Source organism: Harmonia axyridis, chromosome 6 (genome assembly GCF_914767665.1).
Source record: "Harmonia axyridis chromosome 6, icHarAxyr1.1, whole genome shotgun sequence".
Taxonomy (NCBI): domain Eukaryota; kingdom Metazoa; phylum Arthropoda; class Insecta; order Coleoptera; family Coccinellidae; genus Harmonia; species Harmonia axyridis.
In genome coordinates this window covers 39,936,735-39,959,711 of record NC_059506.1, presented here as the reverse complement: position 1 = coordinate 39,959,711, position 22,977 = coordinate 39,936,735, and the positions used below count along the sequence as shown (strand labels likewise).

The following is a 22,977-nucleotide window of genomic DNA, read 5'->3' as shown; positions in this document are numbered from 1 at the left end:
AAAATCTTGGAAGATCCGGCGATCTTATTATTCATTTCCTCTCAGCCTCACCTTCAGATTTCCGTCTCAGACCTCGCCGCCAACTTTTCTCATTAAAAACGTCAGCAGCAAGTATTTGGAGAAACAGCTAGGGGCGCTTTTTCCCTTTTCCTTGTCGAACAATAATTGGATCTATGCGATGTTTAAATGGGCGGTCGCAGAATATTAATTCCCCCGGATAATTAGACGTGCTCCGGACTTGGAGGCTGACGGGAAAACTGCGAAACTTCCAGATCGATCTTGCGTGCCCGGATCAGACGTCGTCTGTCAGTTTAAAACGCGATGGAAATTATGAAGAGCCGTTTGATAGTTAATGAAACACTCGGTAGAGAGTGGGGATTCACTGCTTGGCTTGATTTTCGTGCTACTTGGATTGAGCTTGATTTCAAGTCAAGCTCAAGTCAAGTACCTACCTATGTAGTAGTCAAATCAAGCTACTTACTTTTTAGCAGTTTTATTGTGTAGTGTCACATCCACTCCATTTTACACTCTGATGAAAATATCTACATGTCTGTTTAATTTTTCAAAAAAAAATTATTAGTTCTCGTTAATTTCAATTTGAAAATTCACGATATCAATGATAAATGACAATTGGCTTTGAGTATAGTTCAAGAAAATTATTGGAATTCATCATTGAAGAAAAAAGATACGATTGAAAAATTCTTTTCAATTTTGATACAAGATAAAAACTTTAAATTTTTTCCTAGAAAAAATCTGTGAGTCCAAAACTGCCATATGAAGGTTTCTTCCGAAAATTGAATGAATCGATCAAGCGATTAACGCACAGAATCAAAATGAATCTGTACTGAAAAACCTAGTGTGTATACACTTGGCTAATTGATATTCAAAATTTTAAATCGCTGGTTCCACGAACAAAACTGCGATAAACATAGTCGAATCACGATCATGACGTCATCGTGAAAACTTCGCAAAATTAAATATGACAATATATCATTCTGCTTTCCTTCAAAATACAAGTTGAATTTCAGATAAGATAATCTCGACAGTCACTTCGAATACGCCTACTTGTACCCCTTCCCAAAGATGTTGTCATGGTAATTGTTCTAAGTTCAAATGACCGCATCATTCTATCTTCATTCAACTAATGGGATTTTATCTCTGTTCCTTGCATTTGATATCTACACTATCGAGACGTATTGTTGCCAAAACTGTATGTTCGTTCCTTTGATTTTCTTTTGAAAACACTCTAGAGCACACATATAAACATCTGACAACAATGATTAACTTTTAACTCTCCAGTATCATATTCAGCCAACAGATTGTTATGAATCTGAGATTGCACGAACACTAGGAACTAACTTTCGTAGGTATTTGATATTGTGATACGAGAACGTTTGGATAAAGCTGCGTACCTTCAAAAGATTTAATTATTTACTATACCTATATCTTTAAAGACGTACACTACCTTTCTCACTAGATTTTTCAGTGCAGATTCATTTTGATTCTGTATTTCAATGCCGAATTAAAAAATTTCTGGAATTTTACACTCTAATGAAAATACATCAGACTATTTAATTTTTCAAAAAAAAATTGTTCGTTCTCGTATATTCCGAATTGAAAATTCAGAATATCAATAAATGGAAATATTACAAAATGAGAAAGTGATAATGACAATTAGCTTAAAGTATTGTTTAAGAAAAATTGGTAATTCTATGTTAATGAACCATGTTTGGATTCACTGAATTTTTCCACAAAGAAATGTATAATTTTTATTTTGTATCACTTCGAAAATTGAAAGGTTTTTCAATCGTTTCATTATTCTCCAATCTATGATATATCTAGTGATACAAAATAAAAATTATACATTTCTTTGTGGAAAAATTCAGTGAATCCAAACATGGTCGAATTACGATCATGAACCGTGAAAACTTCGCAAAATAAAATATTGCAATACATCAATCTTGTTTCCTACAAAATTCAGGTAATCTCGACAGTCATTTCGAACACGCCTGCTTGTACCCCTTCCCAAAGATGTTGCCATGGTAATTGTTCTAAGTTCAAATGACCGCATCATTCTATCCTCATTCAACTAATTGAATTTTATATCTGTTCCTCTCATTAGATATTCTACCGTATCTAGACGCATCGTTGCCAGTACTGTCCGAGCTAGAATTGAAGTGGGAGAGAACGCGAATCTCAACGCTTCCATAAAAAACCGAATTAGGAAAACAGAAAGTTAAATTCAACGTCAGAGCCGTCAACGGAGCTGTCGCGTTAAAAAATCAAGCCGCCTCTGCGTCATGTTATACGCACGCCACCCTCGAAAATAACCCATTTTTACCATTACTCGCATGATAAACATAATAAATAACAGTTTTCATTAACAATGCCGTGTGTGCAATGCGCTGTCGCGCCAGCTCGTTACCTCGCCGCTCACGTCCCGTTTTTTTAATACCGTGGTCTCGTCCCCGTGATGACCGTCGTGCATGGCCCCCTGCGACACGAGATAAGCCTGACAAATTATTTGTAGATTATTTTCTGACATTATCGAGCTGGACGATGTTAATTTATGGCGGAGGAGAGAGAGGTGTGAAAGGAAGGAGTCAGGGGCGGTCCCGGGGGGGTATCGTTGCAGGCCCGGGGGAGGCTAAGGGTTCCGTTCTGATGTGTATGCTTTCGGAACGTGACAGCGATGTTGGATACGGCGAAATGTTGATGTCGTGTTTTAAATCCCAGTGTGGATGGAGTAGTTGAATATATTATTAGCGTTCGGGGGTATTTTTAACTTATTACGCGAGGGATTTTCAACGAATGTGGAGTGGGGGGGGGAGGTAGAAGGAGTTTATTGGGAAAAAGTAGTTTGAATATTTTAGTTTAAATAGTCTGCAGTTTTCATTTCGGATGAGTTTGGCATCCTTACTCGAATTTCGCATTGCGACAGTTCTAACGAGAATTTGCTTCAAAACTGATGCAATTAGAGTTGAGAACTAAATTGAGGTCACGAAATTGAACCCAGCATAGATAAAATACAATCGTTTATAATTTACTTATGTTATTGAAAATTCCACTGAGATAACAGACAAAATTCTGCTCGTAATGTAGTCGACTTACATCTTTTCACGTTTTCACAAACTACGGAAGCCAGTTCACTGATTTGTGTTTTTTCATATATAATTTCCAAATATATTTATTCAGCAAATTGAGCTTGACTTGATTTCAAGTCAAGCTTAAGTCAGGTGGTGGCTTTTCAATCTCGAGTCAAGTATTTATTTATCAAGTGGGTCTTGAATCGAATCATATCAAGCAACTTTATTTTTAGCCGGTTTTTTTTTTGTGTAGTGTCACATCAATAAAAAAATGATGAAATGAGAAGGAACCTTGCAAAAACACTTTTATTCATTGAACTTATTGCATAAAAGAACCGAAATTATCAATTTTTTTGAAATATCTTATTATGGAGAAACCTCCTGGCTTTGTTTGATTTCAAAATTTTCCAACCAGGATCTAAGATACATGTGACATCTTATAGATTTGTTGCCTAACCTATTGCGGGTTTTTGTAACTGTAAGAGCAGCTCTGGAAAATTATCTTTCAACAGGAGCTGAAGATGCTGGCGTTGTTAAAAATCCTTGGACATTTTGGCCAAGTTTGGAAAAATATTTCTAAAACTATCAAAATCTACCAATACATTTCATAGAAAAGTGAGAAAACTACAAATAAAGTCACACTGGCGAAGGCTTCAGTCTCTCGGCGATCGAGGAATCCCCTTATTTAGTCTATGCGCGCACGAGATTGCAGAAATATATGCCGTGCGACGCGTGCATATCAAGCTCAAGTAATATCAAGTAGCTTGATATCAAGTCAAGCAATAAATATCTACAATCAAGTCAAGTCAAACTCAAGTATGTAATATTTCACGAACTTGATTTTCAAATCAACTAGTTGGTTAAAATGTCAAGCTACTTGGCTTGATGAATACCTAATATAATTATTTTATTGAAAAGAGGTAACTTATTCGGGGCATTTAGTTGTATAGTCTTGTCGACTTTCTCGTTTTCACGAACTACGGAACATCAACATAATATTTTTACATATATAACTGACTTTTTCACGCACTTGTCAAGTGAACCTATGAAACTCAACTCAGATAATCGATAACACCGGACTTGTAACCACTGTTGACTCAGATTGGTTATTGATTGATTTCAGATTGTTGTGTGAGTGACAAATTCTATAATTCTAATTTTTCACATCTCACTTTGTCTATGAGAGTGTAATAAAAATGCTTTTGTGATTGAATTCATCTCATTATTCTTTGTCGTTGGGTAGACATAAAGAATCAGAAGCCCAATCAGAAAGAAAAGACGAGCTTAGTTTATCGACAATTAGGTACTAAACATTTCGTTGAGCCTCCGAATTTCGAATTTACAACGACAATAAATATCAGGTTATTGTCGTCGAGCCAGTTTCTGCCATCCTATTCAAGCGCAAACTGCAGGTTTGATGAATAACCGAAAGAAACTGTGAAACGCAGATGACCCAGACGACGTTGTCAAATCGACGCAACCGTAACCCTTGGAAGCAAAGAATTCCATTCCATATCCCAGCTGAATTATTAATCCCCACACACGCGAAGCATCACGGACACCAGGAAATATCTCCCGTCGCCATAACAATGCACCCAGACGTCCTCAATTCCACCACACTTGGCTCTCGCACGAAATCCCTAAAAACGCGAAACATCGCGCGCTGCAGAATTGAAGATGCAAAAACGACCAAGAGAGGGTGTCTTTGCGGGCGCGTTAACTCTTTCTCCCGTAAATAAGGCCTCCCACCCACCCCCGGGTTTGTCACGAGGGCGTAGAAATGAAGGGGGTATTGGGGGTAATTACCCCCATTGTAGAAATTTCGCAAATACGAAGAACGAATGTTTCTCCATAAAATGAACCAGTAATAATCATTTTACTTTCCTTGGAATCGACATGTCAGTAAAAAATCGGATCCCTTTACGGTTTATGAGTTTATTATCGCTTTCAAGATGAGTACTTTTATTGCACTACAACCACGTCTATGTCCGAGGTTCATTATTTTCCTTTATCTATCCGCTTTCTCGGCCTCTTATTTGCCATCTGTTATTTTTGCATTCTTTATCGGTATACACTTACCCGTTGTTTTCGGTTTTTTGTACCTTCTCGTCTCAAAATTCCAATACTGTAGTTATCTAAGGATTGAACTGAGTAATTCTCATCGAAAAATTGTCTGAACTGTGTTGTACAATTTATTTTGTTTCATTCAAATTGCAATTTATTTGTGAAGACTTCAGTTTCGAATTGACTATATCTACTCGGTGTTCCTAAATTGGAGGTACAAATGAAAATGATAGATTTCTCGGATCATTGCAAGAAAAAAAGTCCTATAACACGAGTCCTCAAACGCTTAGTTTTTGAGATACAGGTGTTAAAGTTCAAGTTTTTCTCTCATAGCACCTTCCCTTTACAAGATATTTAACTTGAATTGGCATAGATAGTCCAATTCAAAGTTTTCATCATATGATATCCTAATTTTAAATGCAAATCTACAGGGTGAATTTTTTTTGGAACGATGCCAGCTTCTTTTCTCCAGAATTATTTTTTTGTGAACCACTGGTAGTTTAGAAAAATTTTAAAAGAAACTCTTGGGTCAGTATTACACTTTTTGGTTTGTTGTAGTTTTGTCGTATCTGCAATGGATTTCGAGAAAACAATTCAAACAGCTCTCTATAGTAATTCTCAGGAAAATCCAAATTATTATAAAGATTCAGTGCGGTAGCTGTGATAAATAAAATAATTATAAGTTTTGGTACTTATTTACCAACTCTGTAGCGAAGATTAATAAAGATTCGATAAACTGGTTAAGCATCATAAAAAAGTAGGACTACAAGAAACACCCTGTATCTCGAAAACAAAGCGTTGGCGGGCTCAAGTTTATGGGGAATTTTATTTTCAAAACTATTCAAGAAATCTCTCATTTTCCTACGTAACTCCAATTCAGGAACACCCAGTGTAAGAAAAGAACAATCGAATTGATAATAAAAAAAATTATTTCGAGTAATTTGGTTCAAACTTCGTTATCAAAAACTCTTTTTCTCACATTATAGGTATATGTAAACAATATCATCAAAAAATTGTTTTTTCGATTACCACACCCCCCCCCCCCCAAAGAAAAAAAAAGATCTACACCCTTGGTGTCTGCGGCCGCGTTAACTCTTTCTCCCGTAAATAAGGCCTCCCACCCACCCCAGGGTTTCTCGCATCTACATCATATCTGGAATCCGTTGGCAGCAGGAGAGACGCATTGTGCAGCGCCGCGACGACATCTAGTCCCTGATATTTTACAGCGGCAGTAAAAACAATCCGCCAGGGCGGAAGCGGAAAAATAATACACTGTCGCCCGTTTTTATTCGATACGCCACGGTGGAAGAGTCGTCTTTAGCGCCTTCAGGAACCGGGAGGTCTTACATTAGGTTATTTTATTGGGACTGTGAAATACAGCAAGGTGGGATGCTATGGAGGGGGTGTAAACGACGATAGCGGTGTTTGTTTCGGGGTTTTGCTAGGTTTTTACTGCCGGAGTGGGTTTTTGAGAAATGGCGGAGATGTTGGAGTGATTTGAAAGTGAGATGAATGGGTTTTCTTTGAGATGGTCCGGGAACATTTGGACCAGTTGGTCGGAGTCGTGTGGAAGTGATGACCAGTTGGCCATGCACCGTTTTCAGTAACAATTAATTGTAAACACCATATTCACTTGAAAAACGTTTGAAAATGCTATTACATATTATGTTCCTTCGACATCAAGTACGTGTTCATAAAATACCATTATTTATCGAATGAACTTTTTTAGGAAACAGAATGAGTACATATCTTGGGCATATGATTTTTAAACGAGAATTTTCACGGAAAAGTCCAAAAATATATTTTCAACTGGTTGAAGACTTTTTTGAGGAAATTTATATACTGGCTCATGTCATACCAAATGAGAAATTGTCTTTTTTTTGCATAGTGGTTTTCTGCGTCCGGTGCACTATTGGGCCTCTCATTCTGCGAACAGATCGCTCTTCAATTTTTTACCAAAATGGTATAAATGAAATGAGTCTGACTTTTATGGATTTTGAGCAATTTTGGGTGGGATCAGTGTCTGGATGTGAGTCAAACATTGCCATTAAATTTTTCAATATTTCTTGTCGTTTTTCATTAAAACATTTCTCCTACAACAGCTATGAAAAGTAGCTTATTCTTCATAGCTTACTTAATGTCAAAATCATGTATTGCTCATACTGTGGGAAATATTATTTCTCACGGCATTTTACTCGCACCTCGCTTGGTAGACCAATGAAATTGGGCTTTTGAGTCGTTTCTATGGAAACGCAATAAATTAGCACATTCTGTCAACGAAGGCCATTTTGATTTGAATCAAGTCCATTACTTGAATTATTGAAATTTGTGCAGTTGTAGGAAAAGTATAGTGTGCAACATGTGGAGAAAGTCCTTTTCTCGCTCGTGTGTTCGCGACACTCGCCTTTCAGGCTCGTGCCACAAACTTCCACACTCGCTAGAAAAGTTGGACTTTCCCCACTTGTTGCACAATAAACTATTACAGAGCTTCCCAGATGGCCTGATGAATGAGCAATATCGTCAGAGTTGAGGAGCTGATAAGAAATATCAATCTCATCAAGAGAAAACCGGTTCAATTTCAAGTAGAAATGGAAAACATAGTCAAACCACATTGACTTTGAAAAAGCTAAAACATCTGTTCGGTTGATATCAATTCCCAAGTGTTCAAAAATATCATTGAATATACATTATTAATTATTTCCTTTCTTTTTAAAATCGTACTACCACCTATGTTCGAATGTAAAACTTTAGAGGATATATTAATTTCAAACCTATTGTTAGTTATCAATACTAAAGCTCTTTACAATCTGCCATCAATAACAACAGTTCTGAAAAGAAAGTTTAAATCTACAATAACATAAATAGTAGCTGGGTTACAAATACGCTCAAACGCCAATAGAAACCTCGGGAAATGATGAGCATTCCTATCGATAAATCGAAAACACTGAAAACGCGTACTAAAATAAACATACAAAATGAGGAAGTCGTAAAAACTCAGCTCATTATCTGATATAACTCAATCGACTACCAATCCCACCCACACATTAAGACCACAAACTCCTAGATTATGTCCAACCGACACGAATTCCCCATTCACCCTAATAAAGGTCATCATCATCAGTATAATTGATATTTACCGAAGCTACGATATCGTCCTCAAAATAAAAAAAAAAATAAACCACCGCACTTGCGATGTCCGATTCGGCCGAACGCAACAGCTAGATCGCATTACCGGCGTATGCCCGCAGACCGACCAAATCAAACTTCAATCTATGCCCAATCGGGCAATATTAAGCTTTGATTCCATGCCAAACAGGAACGGCCGGGATTGTTGACTCTCATAATTATGTTAGATTACTAGGAAATGAGGCGAGCCGGTAATTGAGTGGTTTTGGGACCGACGTTTGATGATCGCCGCAGATCGTTTGATGATGCCGACCGGCAAACACGTGATTAGTCCTGGGTTTCCTCCTACGCCTCCTCCTAATCGGGTCGGGGTTCTGAAGGAGCGGTCTTTTATTTCGGGACGATTACGACCGGAGTGGTGTCTAAGGGGAGATTTATTCGACCTCTTCTTCGTAACGGTCTACCCTTAACTGTTTTCGGTTGTTCCTTGGGTTTTTGTCTGTTTTGTAGTTACTGAAGGTCATAATGATAGACATTCGGAAGAGTTTGGAGAGAATGATGGAAGATTGAGAGAAATTGAGCGTCTTTCCGAAAAGTATGCTGACTCGCAGTCGACATAAAAATTATATAGACTCTTTATATTACAACAGAGTAGGCAGTTAAAATGATGTAATAAAATAAAAGAAAGAGCTTGTATATTAGGCCAGTAGAAAAGTCCCCGGTCTGATGCATAACCTTCAAACGATACGTGTCAAAGTTTGACAGCAGTCCGACTATTAGTTTGTGAGATATTGCGTTGGGAGTGTAGCTACTTTTGTTATTTGAACGAATATTAGGAAAAAAAGGGATTTCGTGTGCTGATAAATGTTGCTTTTTAAAGGGAAAAATACTGTTGAAGTAAAATCTTGGCTTGATGAAGAGTTTCCGGGGTCTGCACCAGGAAAATCAATCTTCATTGATTAGTATGCTGAGTTTAAACGAGCACCGAAGACGGTGAACGCAGTGGACGCCCAAAAGAGGCTGTCACCGACGAAAAAATCAAAAAAGTTCACAAAATAATTTTGAATGCCTGTAAAGTGAAGTTGATCGAGATAGCAGACATTATGAAGATATCATCTCAACGTGTACATCATCATATCATTCACGAATATTTGTACATGAGAAAGCTGTGCGCAAAATGGGTGCCGCTCGAGCTCACAACAAAAGCAACAACGTGTTAATGACTCTGATCAGTGTTTGAAGCTGTTTAAGTGCAATAAACCTGAGTTTTCGATATGTGACAATGGATGAAACATGGCTTCATCATTTCACTCCGGAGTCCAATCGACAGTCAGTTGAGTGGACTGCACACGATGAACCGAATCCAAAGCGAGGAAAAACACAACAGTAGGCTGGCAAGGTTATGGCCTAGGACTTTTTCCTGTTCTCAGACCTCAAAAGAATGCTCGTTGGAAAGAAATTTAGCGCCAATGAAGAAGTAAATGTCGAAACTGAGGCCTATTTTGAAGCAAAAGACAAATCGTACTACAAAAATGGTAACAAAAAGTTGTAAGATCGCTATAACCGCTGTATCGCCTTTGAAGGCATCTAAATTGAATAATGAAATCGAATTTTGCCAAAAAAAAACAAGTTTCACTATGGTAGACCGGGGACTTTTCAATTGGCCTGTTATTCGAGGAACTTCCACAACTAGAGGGATTTTTTAGCTCCCTAAAATTCGTTTGGAAATAAAAAAATTCAAGCAAGTCGTTTGAATCCATTTGTCAGAAGTCACCGGGGACTCCTTACATCAAGCGAAAAAACGCAAATTTCCCTCCTCGCCCCAAATGGAAATTCATCCCTCCATATCTGCCGGAATAAAACGTTACACCTGCTTCCTTCCCATATTCTCCCCCTCCCTCAACCCCAAAAGTCAAAAAGCATAACGCAGTACAGTCGTTAGAAGCAGGAAATAAAGGCAACGATCAAGATGTTCTTCCTATATTGCGGCTTTCAAAACGACGCTGCTGCGGCATCGTCGGCGACGTCTATTTGTTCTTTTGGGGGAGATACGCCCCCTCATTTCCTTTGATTTATACGCCGGGGGTGGAAATTACCCCCATGATTTGTGCGACAATGGTGTTTTCAATTTGCTCTCTCGAGGACCGATAAGTCGGGTGGAGGGGGGAGACGGACCTTGATGGGACGCTGAAGGCGTCTATCGGATGTATGGAGATGGGATTTCGGATGATTTTCGAGGGTTCGAACACGACGGATCTCCTGTTTATGAGCAGGCTTTGTTTCTTATCTTGCCCCCGGTGTTGAATAAATGCTTTTTATGGAGTGTCCCCAATAGGCTTTGCCTGAAAGGGGACGTTTTGGGCCTGTTCTGAAATGAAACCGGTTTTCTTTTGATAGGCTGACATTGATATCTCTTGTTATCTCTTCAACTCTGGCGATGTTGATTTTCCATCACGTCTTCTGGGATACTCTGCGAAATGACGTAATGAAGAACGTCAAGAAATCTGGAAAAGCTTTAAAGGCAAACCTTGTTTGATTTATATACAGACACTGTCCCCACCCAAAACTGCTCAACATCCACATAGGGATTCACGGCATGGCTTGATTTTCAAGCTACTCGGCTTGAGCTTGACTTGAAGTCAACGATGCTATTGACTCTGCGATTCAAATTCGAAAGAAATTGCTCAGAATCAAAATAAATCTGCACTGAAAAACCTAGAGTGTACAGCCTTGGCTAATTGATATTAAAAATTTTAAATCACTGTTACATCTTATCCACGAACACAACAGTGATAAACATGATCGAATTACGATAATGACGTCATCGAGAAAACTTCGCAAAATAAAATATGGCAATTCATCATTCTCCTTTCCTACAAAATACAAGTCGAAATTTCGAATCTCGACAGTCAACAGCCACTCGCCTTCTTGTACCCCTTCCCAAAGACGTTGTCATGGAAATTGTTCCAAGTTCAAATGACCGTATCATTCTATCTTCATTCAACTAATGGGATTTTATCTCTGTTCTTCGCATTAGATACCTTCTCTATCGAGACGTATTGTTGCCAAAGCTGTATGTTCGCTCCTTTGAGGTTCTTTTAAAAACGTTCTAGAGCACACATATAAACATCTGGCAACAATGATCAACTTTTTACCTTTCAGTATCATATTCAGCCTGCAGATTGTTTTGAATCTGATTGTAACTATCGTATTTGATATTGTGATACGAGACTGTTGCGATAAAGTTGCGTACCTACTTTTCAAAGATTTAATTATAAACTATATATCATTTAAGATGTACACTATCTTATCCACTAGATTTTTCAGTACAGATCCATTTTGATGCTGTATTTCAATGGAGAATTACAAAATTTTTGGAATTTTACACTGATGAAATAACCTACTTCAGTCAAGGTATTTAATTTTCCAAAAAAAACTCGTTCTCGTTAATTTCAAATTGAAAATATGAGCTGTACACTGGTACACTGTAATGAGTTTATTACAGCACTGTTTTCAGTACTGTAATGAAGTAGGTGAAATAGAAAAATGATAATTTCGTTCTGACTAAAATCTCACGCCCCATCAGTGATTCTAAGGTTGCTGGACCTACATGGATCACTGAAATACAGCTCCCAAAAGCGTTCAGAATGTTATTCATGTGTTGTTTTTGTAATAACAAACTGGTACACAAAAAGTTATCGAAAACAAATAATTTTACTGGGTGTTGGGGTATCTATTATCGAACATCCCCCAACAGGCATAATAAAATCGGCAGTTTCCAGAACCGTATCCGATAAAAAACGACCCAATCACGTCGTTTTAACGACCAACACGTCCTATACAGAACCGGAGTCATAACGAACCCAAAATCTCTCATATAGAGACAGGACGTTAATTTTTAATGCCGGCGCACGATGTTGAACAGCGCCCTCCAGTTGTAAAGCCCGTTGTCGACGCTGTATAGCGGATGTGCCATCATCGATCCCCTGTACGTCCGATATACTTTCAGCCGATCAACAGCCGCTGTTATTGCTGTTGCGTTAAGTGGGAGGGGGGAGGACGAGCGATATGTGTCGGTTCGAGATAATGAAAGGTGCAATATTTATTGCTACAGACAGTGGCGTGCGTCACCTCGCGAAATTGGGCCGATTGAAAAATCCCCGGTCTACTATAGTAAAACACATTTTTTTGGGCGGAATTCGATTTTATTATTCAACATAGTTGCTTTCCAGGGCGATACAGCGATTAAAGCGATCTTCCAACTTGTCGATACCATTTTTGTAGTACGTTTTGTCTTTTGCTTAAAAATAGGCCTCTGTTTCGGCGATTACTTCTTCATTGGCGCTAAATTTCTGTCCAGCGAGCATTCTTTTTGAGGTCTGAGAAGAGGAAAAAGTCGCTGGGGGCCAGATCTGGCGAATACGGAGGATGCAGAAGCAATTCGAAGCCCATTTCATGCAATTTTGCATGAAAACATGTTTTAATTGATTTGTCTTGATGAAACAGCACTTTTTTTTTCAGCAAATTGGGCCGTTTTTCAACGATTTCATCCTTTAAACGATCCAATAACCCTATATAATAATCGCTGTTGATGGTCTGGCCCTTTTGGAGGTAATCAATAAATATTATTCCTTGCGCATCCCAGAATACTGATGCCATAACCTTGTGCCAGCTGACTGTTGTGTTTTTCCTCTCGCTTTAGATTTGGTTCATCGTGTGTAGTCAGTCTACTCGGCTGACTGTCGATTGGACTCCGGAATGAAATAGTGGAGCCTTGTTTCATCCATGCCACATATCTATGCAAAAATTCAGGTTTATTGCACTTAAACAGCTTCAAGCACTGCTCTGAATCATCAACACGTTGTTGCTTTTGATCTATTCAAAATTATTTTGTGAACTTTTTTGATATGTGGCGGTCCGAGATAATGAAAAATGCAATATTTATTGCGATCGACAGTGGCGTGCGTCGCCTCCCGAAATTGGGCGGGTATAATGGATGATCTCACGCTACGATCGTCTATGCATACGATACGAGGGTCCCGATGGGGAATTGGACGTTTTGTGTTTGAAGAGGGCAGGGAATATCGAGTATAATTAGAGAAAATGTCGTGTCTGTTGTGTTAGTTCGCGTTTTTCAATTTGAACGAAAATTGTTATTTCGTTTCGATTAGCGGCACTCCCCGAGGATAAAGAGAAGGAGAATTGCTATTAAAACGTTCCGAGTCGTATAATATTTCGTTATCCTATTGGTCTGTGGCATTTTTTCGTTTTCACGGAAACTAGATTACAAATACTGTAAACTGTACACGAAGGTTTATTATTTCGTCTATCTCACGGAACAATCCGACTTGAACTCGAAAGAATAAATCTAAAAATTAATCATATCCTAGGGGTTTGAACGCAATTGCTAGTTATAAACGATAAGGTAGACTCAGAAGAGAAATATTCGAGTAATGCACTATAAGGGCACTCAGGTGCTTGTTTATTTATCTATATTCACTATAATATACATAAAAATCAGTGCCTACTGGGAATCGTCCTATAAAATACAGAATATGTATTTTTTTACAGTTATTGGATCTGACTTCTCTTCTATATTTTCTACCCACTGAGAAAGATTGCCTCGAAAATGGATGTAATACCAGGGGAATACCTCTAGGTTTTTGCCAGAAATTGTGTGTCCAAAACTTCCATTGAAATTGGGATAGAAATGGGTCACAAGTAATTTTGAAGAGAATATTCAGAATCAAAGTAACCAAAGTAGAAATAATACTAAGAGCAAGTACGGAAAGCAATGCAAACCAATTCGTTGATATTTCATAACTGGAAGGAATGGCAATAACGAGTCCTGAATGATTCAAAATATCCCACAAAATATTCACCACCAAAAATCGATTTCAAAGGTTTATTATATGAATAATCAGCCAAAATATACACATCAATAGAACTATTGTCAATATTTAGAGGTCGCAATTCGAACAATAACAAGTTTATCTCATTTTGAATATCACCCCATTAATAATTACCTGCAATTTCACCATTGAAATCACTCGTAAAATATACGTTCAAAAAGTCAACTAGAATAATTATGCGTTTATGGATAGCTCGAATATGTCTGTTTATTCAGAGGAATTCAAGAATTCATGGACTAGGTACATTATTTAGTTAGTCGATTCCACTATTCATGGTATTATTTTAGACAAATTTAAAAGTGGTACCTACAGTTATAGTCAAAAATGATATCTAATACCACCATTCATTCGCATTTTTTCCTTTTTGGGTAATATTGAAATTTATCGTCATACAAAACATATGTTGTGAGATATAATTCGAAATATCGCAATTTCTGTTGTTTACGGCCATACCACGCTGAAAATGCCAGTTCTCGTCAGAACACTGAAGCCAAGCAGCGTCGGGCGCGGTTAGTACTTGGATGGGTGACCGCTTGGGAACACCGCGTGCCGTAAGCTTTTTTTATTTTTCGGGATATTTTTTTTTCCATCTCAGACATGGTGATTCGCATCGATGTGAACAGAAAAACGTTGAAAATCGACTTTGAAAATAAGGATTTCATCAGAAAATCCTTCCTACTACCTTTACGTTTTGCATCGGTCAGCTCAAGCTTACGTTTTGCTCATTATTTTTTATTCACTTGTGCTATCTAAATAAAATTCACTTTGAAATTTCTCTTTCCATGATTGAATGCTATAACTTACGGAACACAAATGGCATAAGAAATGTCAAAAATTATTTACACTGTTGCCATGATAACCATTTTAAATTTTATTATTCCTATAGTAACACCCTATATAATGCCTTTTCACTCCACTCAAACGTTAATAATTCTCACATTCGTGGAAAGTCCGAGTAAGTAAATTCCGTTGAAAACAGGGTAGAAAAAGCAAAACACTGTTACCCCGTTCATGGCCAATCCCACGTGTTCCATTAGCACATGAAAAATCATATAAATATATTATGAAACGAGTGTGGTGGCCTAAACAGGACGTATGTGCAATCAACGCCAAATGGAATGGAACCCAAAAGGCCACTGCGTTAACCTTTAGGATTCATTCTCGACCCAATTTTGACTAGGTTTGTTAACGCTCTGTGAGGTTCACCATGTTATATAGGGTGTGGTGTTTTTTTTCGAGGTATATAACTTTAAGTTGGCATAACTGTTCAAGGTGGCTACCGATGTAACAGCTGTCAAGTGATTTATTCTCAGTTTGGTTTGGCAATTCATCATGAATAGACTCACGCCTGAACAACGCTTGCAAACAGTGCTATTTTATTTCGAAAATAATGGTTCTGTGCGGAATACGTATCGCGCACTACGTCCATTTTATTTTGTTTAGCGATGAAGCGCACTACTGGTTGAATGGCTACGTCAACAAACAAAACTGCCGCATTTGGAGTGAAGCTAATCCTCAAGTGTATGTCGAAACACCGTTACATCCAGAAAAACTGACTGTTTGGTGCGCTTTATGGGCTGGTGGAATCATTGGTCCGTACTTCTTCAAAAACGATGATGGCCAGAACGTTACAGTCAATGGTGATCGGTATAGAGCCATGATTACTAACTTTTTCATTCCTGAATTGAACAACCATGATGTCCAGGAGCTGTGGTTCCAACAAGACAATGAGCAACATGTCACACAGCTCGTGCCACAATCGATTTATTGAAAGACACGTTTGGTGACCGCCTAATTTCACGTTTTGGACCTGTGAGTTGGCCTCCAAGATCTTGTGATTTAACACCGCCAGACTACTGTCTGTGGGTCTATGTAAAGTCATTGGTCTATGCGGATAAGCCACAAACCCTTGACCATTTGGCAGACAACATTCGTCGTGTTATTGCCGATATACGGCCACAAATGTTGGAAAAGTAATCGAAAATTGGACTACATCCGAGCCAGCCATGGCGGTCATATGCCAGAAATCATATTTAAAATGTAATGCCACAAGATTATCTTGCGGATAAATGAAATTCATGTCAATCGAATAATCCATCGTTGTTTTATTGCAATTTAAAGTTCTATAGCTCTAAAAAAACAAATTCATGAAAGAATTGAACATACGTAGCAGACACATTCACCAATTGATGTCTCGAAATACGCTTTTAACTGGTGAATAATTTTCTCATTCAACAAAGGAAACAAGATTCTCTGATCCCCACTGGAGAAATCAAGTAGAGTGCTTCGCTATTTCGAGTTGATTTAAATGCCAGCTTATTGCAACAAGAAATTTCGGTTGAGATTCTGTTTGTTAGTGGAAAACAGTACGTTGAACTTGAACTTTTACATTCATTCTGAAAATGGTGATATCTACTTCAATTATTCACGAAGTTGTTCTGTTTCCAATTGATGGAAAACATAAAAGAAAAATTCATTCAAGAACCGTTTTTTATAGGATTATTGATTGGAGTGAGTTTTATCTGTTCTTCAATAACTTAATCGAGTCATCAAAATATTGGTCGATAAAGTTCAAGTTCCAATTCCACCCTTCGCCATGGCACACTTTACAATCAATCATACCACAGTATGTTTAAAGAATTCCTTGTACTATGCTTATACGATTATAACTGATAATGACGCAAGAAATCGAATATTGAAATAAAGTATTTATTAAGACTTTAGGGTTCAATTTTTCAATCTCAAAATAAGAATTGCATGAATCACAAGCGATTCCATGCCTTATCAACATTTATATACACAAAAACACAGAGTACCTACATCCATTAGTTCACAATAACGTTGTTCTATGAATATGCTTCCTTCATAAGAAGCACAGATTACAGATACCTGTAATCTGGGATAAGAAAGAACTTCTACTTATCAGTATTTGATTAGTATAGTCTTATAGCAGTATCTTTTATTTTCATCTGGTGCATTACATATTTCTGATTATAAATGAGCCCATAAGGAATCTTGGCTAGGAAAAAACTCAGTTATTATGATAATGGAAATATTGTGAGCATTGTGACATATTTTATTATTCATTTCTATATCTCCCATCTCCTTGCAGGTATTGGATTTCAATATAAACCATTTACAAGACAGAAAATATGGATAAAAGGACAAGATTGACGAAAAATTTGGAGATATTAACCCAGCAACGAATCATATAGAGAAAAACTTCAATAGGAAAATGAAATTGAAGACGTCATAGACAATCTAGAACAATGGCGCATCCACCAAATATGTTCCATAGAAATATTTCTTTCGAAATAATTGAAGTGCAATGATTTGCATAATTTTAAGACGTAATAAAATTCTGTCTTGAGAATATTCCAAACAAATGTGATGTTTCCTGGTTAATTCATTAAGAAAATGTACATATTAGATGAATATTATCTGGTAAGTTATTTCAATTTACTCAATAATTCGTATGAAGTTCCTAAAGAACGCTTTAGATGAGTCAATGTAAATTTTCATTTCTCTTTTGAACATTTATAAGAGCGGCATGCATTACCATGAATTCTGGGAAGTTTTCGAGTCAGATGTGAAAATAGTAGAAACAAAGAATTGCTCATCTTCATTATTGCATTTGTTCTTCGTAAAATGAAAACTTCAGAATTATTTACCCTTTTTTTTGCCCCCATTTTATTTCTGTATAACTTTGTAGGTTCCCATACAAGCTATTTAGATGGAATAGTCAAGACAATAAATTAATAAAGGAACCTATGTTCAACAGAATCTTGAATCATCCAGTGAATTGGTAAGAAGATTTGAGTTATAATATGGAAGTGGTCGATTGAGAATTCGAATTCAAGTAAGTTAACAACTGTAAAAATTCTTTAGTAAAGAATTCTAGTTACACAAGGTGAATAAGTGAATAGTGAGAAATTGACAGAACTTTTGGAATGTGTTTTATATGTGGAAGGTATTTATATAAATTAATCTGTTATTGTTCCATTTTCATTTGTTTTTTCGATTAGCGTTATGGATTTTTTTGTCGGGTAATTTTGTTTTCTAAGAGAATGTAAGCGGTACTCTCTTCATATTACATATCGGTACTTAACAAGTATTAAAGTAGTTTGGTTTGTTTATTTCTTTCTGATTTGATTGGCGCTGTACAACACTTGTTGATTATGAAAACTTAATAATAATAATTAAATTCTAATTTTGAATAATCTTGCAGGTATTTCACTCGAATATAAACTGTTCACAAGTCAAAGTGAGAAATATATAGATAAAAGTCGCCATAGATAAAGGGATGGCAGTCAAATGGTGCATTTGCTTTATTCGTTCATAGAAAAATTCGGAAAATAAATTGATTCAGAGACTCGATTGATAAAATCTTGAATTGGTAAGTTGATCTTTTCTGTGTTTAGTCAGGCTGCCGTATCTCATTTGGGTTTTTTATTCCTAGTGGTTTTTGAGTACATTTTCGTTTCAATGAAGTGAAAAATCGTAAATATTCGCAGATATGCCTGTTATTCCAAGTGAATTTCCATTCGAAATGTCGATCGTTTAAACTCAAACCGAAAAACTCTGACGTGAAGTCAGGAGCTTATGAGTGCTCGTTCATTCATGCGACAATTGAACTCTTATAGAGACTACAGAACTGTACTAATTGAAAAGCCCCTGATCCACCATAGTTCAAGACATTTTTCCGACAAAATTCGATTTTATTGTTAAACATAGTTGCTTTCCAGGGCGATACAGCGATTATAGCGATCTTTCAACTTGTCGATACCATTTTTGTAAAATTCAAAATTCAAAATAGGCCTCAGTTTCAGCGGTTACTTCTTTATTGGCACTAAATTTAATTCCAGCGAACATTCTTTTGAGGTCTGATAATAGGAAAAAACCGCTGGATGCAGAAGCAATTTGAAGCCCAATTCATGCAATTTTACCATTGTTGTAATTGATTTGTGACACGGCGCATTGTCTTGATGAAACAGCCCCTTTTTTTCTTCAAATGGGGCCGTTTTTTGACGATTCCATGCTCAAAATTATCCAATAACGCTATATAATAATCGCTGTTGATAGTCTGGACCTTTAAGAAGTAATCAATGAATATTATACCTTGCGCATCCCAGAATACTGATGCCATAGCCTTGCCAGCTGATTGTTGTGTTTTTCTTTGATTCGGATGTTGATTGCACTCCGGAGTGAAATGATGGAGCCATATTTCTTGCATTGTCACATATCGACGCAAAAATTCAGGCTCATTGCACTTAAACTGCTTCAAAAACTGCTCAGAATCATTAACACGTTGTTGCTTTTGATGGATTGTGAGCTCGCGCGGCACCTATTTTGCACACAGCTTTCTCATGTACAAATATTCGTGAATGATATGAAGTACACGTTCAGATGATATCTTCGCAATGTCTGCTATCTCGATCAACTTCTATTTACGTTCATTCAAAATTATTTTGTGAACTTTATCGATTTTTCCGTCGGTGACAGTCTCTTTTGGGCGTCCACTGCGTTCGTCGTCTTCGGTGCTCATTTCACCACTTTTAAACTTATCATACATATCAATGATGGTTGATTCCCCTAGTGCAGACCCCGGAAACTCTTCATCATGCCAAGATTTAGCTTCAACTGTATTTTTTCCTTTCAAAAAGCAATATTTTATCAGCACACGAAATTCTTTTTTTTCCATCTTTTTTCAAATAACAAAAGTAGCTACACTCACAACGCAATATCTCTCAAACTAATGGTCGGACTGCTGTCAAATTTTGACACGTATCGTTTGAAGTTCGGTACTAACTAAAAATCATATGGATTCAATACCAGCACCGCCATCTCTGCATTAGACCGGAGACTTTTCAATTGACCTAGTACGTTAAAATCAGACCTCACGCACACGCGTCACGTTTTCCTCTCCATCAAATCCCGTCACATGTGTGCGTCCTTTACGTCCCCGTTTTCAATCACCGCACGTCAGAAAAGGTCCTCAGACACATGCGGGTTTTCCCACACATGCACGGTCGGTCAACGGCATAATCCGGTTGAGGAGTTAACGAGGCGTGGAGAGGAGAGAAAAACGTATTTGCCGGAGAGGTTTGCGGGCCTCCGGAGTCGGGCGATTTGGAAGGGATGCCACGTCTCGACCTCCCGGAGGCGAGGAGCCCTCGAAACGATGGAGTGGAGTCGCGTCTTCGGCTTGTGCAAATATAAAGGCGGCCCCACATCCCCCAATATTTGCATAAGTCGAAAAACACGGATTTTTGGACGGTCTGAGGATCATCTCCTTGGGGGGGTTCGATGTGCCGGGGAGAGGACTTGATTTACGCGTTTAAGATGCAGCGGTGACTTGTACGACGGGTTCCGCAAGCCCGATTTCGACTTGAAAGAGGGAAATTTTGGTGTGGGATGACTGATGTAAAGGTTCCACACACGGGTGTGTTACCGGTTTTTGGGACTCGTTATTTCGTCACAAAGTGCGTAATTTTCGAATTTTGAGGCGAAGAAGTCGCTGAAGATAAGGTTCGTCTAACTGTTGACGAATCCGTCCTAAAATTCGAAATAACCGAATACCGATTACTTTAATCGACTACTGTTTGCAATAACCGGTCACCTATTTCAGGTTACTTCTCACAATAATTGATTACCAATTGCGATATTCGATTAGATACTAAATACTATTACCCACTATCAATCAATATAAATTGCAAGTAAAAAAAAATGACAGATTCCTTGGATTATTTCAAGAAATAAAACATGTGCCGCAAACACTTTGTTTTCGAGATACATATGATTTTTTTCAATTTTTTTTCTCATAGCACAAGATATTTAACTTAAATGTGGCATAGATACTCCAATTTGAAGTTTTCATTATGTGATATGCTAATTTTGAATGCCAATCTACAGGATGATATCTTTTATCGAGGAGTGCCTGCTTTTTTCCTCTTGAACTCTTTTTGGTTTACCTCTGGTTAGTTTAGATATGAAAAGAAACTTTGGTCCAGTTGTACACTTTTTGATTATTTGTAGTTTTTTCGTATCTGCTACCAATTTCGAGAAAAAATTAAAACAATTTTCTAGTAATCCTCAGGAAACTCCAAATTATTCTAAAGTTAGAGGTCTGAGAAGAATGAATAAATTACAAATTTAGGTAGGTATGTACTCATTTACCCAATCTGTAGCGAAGAATAATAAAGACTCGATAAACTGGTATAATCATAAAAAAGTAAGACTACAATAAACACCCTGTATCTCGAAAGTAAAGGGTTTGTTTATTAAACTTTTTTCTTTAAGTTATCCAAGGTGGTTCAAACGAATCAATCCCAAGATCGATTTTCTAACCATTCATCAGTTGAATAAAATCAGTTGAAAAAAATATTCAATCTTATTGAGATTTTGCGTGTTATTGATAATAAGGATTTCAAAGTTCTTGCAAAATGTTGTATTTTTATGTTTATCAAAATCGCAAAAATTAGGGCAGAAACCGAAGAACACTTATATTTCAATGTATAATTAATATTAGGTATTTTCTTCGATTTTCGATTTCTACACAGTATTTGCACCGATATATCTCGATAGAGAGGATATCCAATGCCAAGAACAGTTATATGAAATTTTATTAGTCTAATCAAGATAGTAAATGCGCGAGTTTCAATTCCCTTTCCAACGTTGCTTTGAAGAAAAAGGAGTGGAAAGTAGGCGTGTTTGAAATGACTGTCTAGACTAGATTATTTCAATTCTGAACTGAATCAGTATTTTGTAAACAAGAATGATGCATTGTCATATTTTTATTAGCGATGTTTTCACGGTGACGTCATTATCGTGAAGTGCCTATTATCTTATTATTTTTTGCCTGAAAATAATAGGGATCGAGATACAGCACCTAAGATGCATTGAAAACCTGGAGTGTCTACTTATTCCTGTAAAACTTTCTGACAAAACGGGAGATTTTTCAGATTTATACTTACTTGATTTCGAGGGATCGCGTCTGTTTCAGTTGGCGCATACATCGTTTATATTTGACATTTCTCTCGATTCTCGACTCTCGTTACCTTTGAGTATAGAACAATAACATTTAATATTCTATGCTCGCAAAAATCTTCTATACTCTGTCATTATATTCCATTCATTTCATTAAGTATTCGATTGGAACTGAATTGTAATCTGTTGTGAAAGTTTGTAAAGTCTAAAATCAGTGTTTGATTTTTAAACGGCGCCAGGCAGATAGCGGGAATTCGAAAATTTCTGAAGAGCGCCACCTCACAGAACTCTGGTGAAGTAGAACACCAAAATAACAGGTAGATATCTCAAGAAGTCTGAAACAAAATCGAATCAGTACACACACCAGAGATTCTATGCATCTTAACAGCACCTTAAAGACATCAATGTAATTAAGTCATTTCAAAGTTATTAAGATACTTATAATTTTCTGCGCGAATTCTTGGAACATTTTTTTGAATAAACGAAAAACCATATGGAAATTAGAATAATAATATTCTATATTTTCCTTTTTTAACTGTTCGTTTTCTTCAACCTCTTGGTTCATTTTCTGCTATCGGGCATCGAAAGCTCAGTCATAGAGAATAGAGATGACATCGTTATCTTCTTTATCGATCCCGCGACACACATCACCATACCCATCCGACACGTATCGTCACTTAGCCACCCGATGCTGGAAGATCCACCACCCAGCAGCGCTTGGTGACAAATGATGATCGATCACCTTATTTGTCCCCGCGTCCCGACGCTAAGGACGCTCTCCGCGGTTAATTCGGACGCGATGA

General features: G+C 37.3%; 1 long non-coding RNA gene and 1 other non-coding gene across 2 annotated transcripts in view; both read left to right on the top strand.

Moving 5' to 3' along the window:
* LOC123683401 overlaps window positions 1-17,628 on the top strand; it is a 66,627-nt gene extending 48,999 nt beyond the window's left edge. Inside the window, exon 4 of the long non-coding RNA XR_006747973.1 lies at window positions 17,301-17,628. This is a non-coding gene — a long non-coding RNA (uncharacterized LOC123683401). The remainder of the gene's footprint in view (window positions 1-17,300) is intronic.
* Window positions 14,628-14,746, top strand: LOC123683517. Its single transcript, XR_006747994.1, has one exon. It is a non-coding gene; the product is annotated as a 5S ribosomal RNA (ribosomal RNA).
* Window positions 17,629-22,977: the final 5,349 nt, after the last annotated feature.